The sequence below is a fragment of the Neophocaena asiaeorientalis genome, unplaced genomic scaffold, assembly GCF_003031525.2.
Source record: "Neophocaena asiaeorientalis asiaeorientalis breed wild unplaced genomic scaffold, Neophocaena_asiaeorientalis_V1.1 scaffold169, whole genome shotgun sequence".
NCBI lineage: Eukaryota > Metazoa > Chordata > Mammalia > Artiodactyla > Phocoenidae > Neophocaena > Neophocaena asiaeorientalis.
Genome location: NW_020172187.1, coordinates 260,225 through 264,299, shown reverse-complemented (window position 1 = coordinate 264,299; position 4,075 = coordinate 260,225).

Below are 4,075 nucleotides of genomic sequence, written 5' to 3'. Positions count from 1 at the left end.
GCCACAGCAATCAGAGAAGAAAAGGAAATGAAAGGAATCCAAATCAGAAAAGAAGTAAAACTGTCACAGTTTGCAGATGACATGATAGTATACATAGAGAATCCTAAAGATGCTACCAGAAAACTCCTAGAGCTACTCAATGAATTTGGTAAAGTAGCAGGATACAAAATTAATGCACAGAAATCTCTGGCATTCCTATACACTAATGATGAAAAAGTTGAAATTGAAATCAAGAAAACACTCCCACTTACCACTGCAACAAAAAGAAAAAAATATCTAGGAATAAACCTACCTAAGGAGACAAAAGGCCTGTATGCAGAAAATTATAAGACACTGATGAAAGAAATTAAAGATGATACAAATAGATGGAGAGATATATCATGTTCTTGGATTGGAAGAATCAACATTGTGAAAATGACTCTACTACCCAAAGCAATCTACAGATTCAATGCAATCCCTATCAAACTACCACTGGCATTTTTCACAGAACTAGAACAAAATATTTCGCAATTTGTATGGAAACACAAAAGACCACGAATAGCCAAAGCAATCTTTAGAATGAAAAATGGAGCTGGGGGTATGAGGCTCCCTGACTTCAGACGATACTACAAAGCTACAGTAATCAAGACAGTATGGTACTGGCACAAAAACAGAAAGATAGATCAATGGAACAGGATAGAAAGCCCAGAGCTAAACCCACGCACATATGGTCACCTTATCTCTGATAAAGGTGGCAGGAATGTATAGTGAAGAAAGGACAACCTCTTCAATAAGTGGTGCTGGGAAAACTGGACAAGTACATGTAAAAGTATGAGATTAGAACCCTCCCTAACACCATACACAAAAATAAGCTAAAAATGGATTAAAGACCTAAATGTAAGGCCAGAAACTATCAAACTCTTAGAGGAAAACATAGGCAGAACACTCTATGACATAAATCACAGCAAGATCCTTTTTGACCCACCTCCTAGAGAAATGGAAATAAAAACAAAAATAAACAAATGGGACCTAATGAAACTTAAATTCTTTTGCACAGCAAAGGAAACCATAAACAAGACCAAAAGACAGCCCTCAAAATGGGAGACAATAGTTGCAAGTGAAGCAACTGACAAAGGATTAATCTTCAAAATTTACAAGCGGCTCATGCAGCTCAATAACAATAAAACAAACAAACTAATCCAAAAATGGGCAGAAGAACTAAATAGACATTTCTCCAAAGAAGATATACAGACTGCCAACAAACACCTGAAAGAATGCTCAACATCTTTAATATTAGAGAAATGCAAATCAAAACTACAATGAGATATCATCTCACACCAGTCAGAATGGCCATCATCAAAAAATCTAGAAACAATAAATGCTGGAGAGGGTGTGGAGAAAAGGGAACACTCTTGCACTGCTCTTGGGAATGTGAATTGGTATAGCCACTATGGAGAACAGTATGGAGGTTCCTTAAAAAAACGACAAATAGAACTACCATATGACCCAGCAATCCCACTACTGGGCATATAACCTGAGAAAACCATAATTCATAAAGAGTCATTTACCAAAATGTTCATTGCAGCTCTATTTACAATAGTCCGGAGATGGAAACAACCTAAGTGTTTATTATCAGATGAATGGATAAAGAATATGTGGCACATATATACAATGGAATATTACTCAGAGATAAAAAGAAATGAGATTGAGCTATTTGTGATGAGGTGGATAGACCTAGAGTCTGTCATACAGACTGAAGTAAGTCAGAAAGAGAAAGACAAATACTGTATGTTAACACATATATATGGAATTTAAGGAAAAAAAAATATCATGAAGAACCTAGTGGTAAGACAGGAATAAAGACACAGATCTACTAGAGAATGGACTTGAGTATATGGGGAGGGGGAAGGGTAAGCTGTGACAAAGCGAGAGAGAGGCATGGACATATATACACTACCAAACGTAAGGTAGATAGCTAGTGGGAAGCAGCCGCATAGCACAGGGAGATCAGCTCGGTGCTTTGTGACCGCCTGGAGGGGTGGGACAGGGAGGGTGGGAGGGAGGGAGATGCAAGAGGGAAGAGATATGGGAACATATGTATATGTATAACTGATTTACTTTGTTATAAAGCAGAAACTAACACACCATTGTGAAACAATTTTACTCCAATAAAGATGTAAAAATAATAATCAAAAATATGCCAAATGAAAAGATTGTGTTTAAAGTCAGGATAGTGGTTACCCTTAGGTGGTGGTTATTGCTTATAACAAGCCATGGGGAGGTGGGTCTTATGATGGGATGGTAATGTTCTGTTTTGTGATCATGATGCTTTTTACTTTTACATGGTTATGTAAAGTCTGTGAAAACTAAATGAGAATGTTAATTAAACTTATTTTATATGTGTATGTATATGTGTATTGTACTTTAATAAAAGCTTAAAAACTGAATTGACTCATCAGAAGATGACTCATTTTCTGGTAATCCATGTTCACTTAATATTTTCAATTTTAAGCTGATTGGTAAATGCAGTGATTGTCTTCATTACACCTCATGATTATTCTCCCATATATAACATGAGGAAAAGCAAATAACTTAGCATCTGACGTTTCAGGCAGCCACATTCAAGTATAAGGAAAACCCAATGTCATCAAAATATGACAAAAAGTTATACTTGATATGTGATAATACTGAGGTTGTGTTCATGAGTCTAAAATACATCAAAAAGTCTACAAATAACAAATGCTAGAGAGGATGTAGAGAAAAGGGAACCCTCCTACACTGTTGGTGGGAATGTAAATTGGTGCAACCACTATGGAGAACACTATGGAGGTTCCTTTAAAAACTAAAACTAGAGTTACCATATGATCCAGCAACCCCACTCCTGGGCATATATCTGGAGAAAAGTAGAATTTGAAAAGATACATGCACCCCAATATTCATGAAATCAGTATTTACAATAGCCAAGACATGGAACCAACCTAAATGTCCATCAACAGATGAATGGACAAAGAAGATGTGTTATATATATATAATGGAATATTATTCACCCATAAAAGAGAATAAAGTCTTGCCATTTGGAGCAACATGGATGGATCTAGAAATTATCATACTAAGTGAAGTAAGCTAGACAGAGAAAGACAAATATCATATGATATTGTTAATATGTGAAATCAAAAAAAAGATATAAATGAATTTATTTACAAAACAGAAATAAACCCACAGATATTGAAAACAAACTATGGTTATCAAAGAGGAAGTGGAGAAAGGGATATATTAGGAGTTTGGGATTAACATATATACACTACTATATATAAAATAGATAAACAACAAGGACCTACCGTGTAGCATAGGGAAGTATATTCAATATTTTGTAATAACCTATAAGAGAAAATAATCTGAAAAAGAATTCATATATAACTGAATCATTGTGCTGTACACACAAAACTAAAAGAACATTGTAAATCAACTATACTTCATTTTTTAAAAATCCATAAATCAATCAATCAATAAATAATAAAACCTGTTTGGACAGTATCATTTTTTAAATAGTCTATATTGTAATTGTCTGCTAGCCAAAAGCATGAAACCAATTACAAAAATTACATTAGAATTATTACTGTCTGTTGATTCTCTCAGTAAATCATAAGAGGTCTTAGAATAATAGAAACCTAGAGTGGATAAGTGCAAGTTACCGGGGAAAAACTATATTCTTAAAAATTATTTAAGAATATTATTTATCTATAAAGGTTTGATAATTCTTATGCTCTTACTAATAAGCTAATTTTAAAAATGTTCTTTTGTGTAACTTCTTTCAAAGCAATTATTATTTAGTGCCTATTAATTGCCAACACTAAACATATATTTAACAAGCACTTAGTGGGGATCCCAGCAGTTTCTTGTTCTGAGACACACCAACAAGTAAAATAGAAGAATCTCCATCTCAATCAATCTCTTGGTAGCAGCAGTGGATTCATTTTACTTAACATTCAGTAAATTTACTATTGCATAAAAAGCTAGAATATGGGAAGTTTAATTTTACTTCAACATATGTTTATTGAAGGTTATATGAGCCAGTCACTGCAGGGTTTTTTGTTGT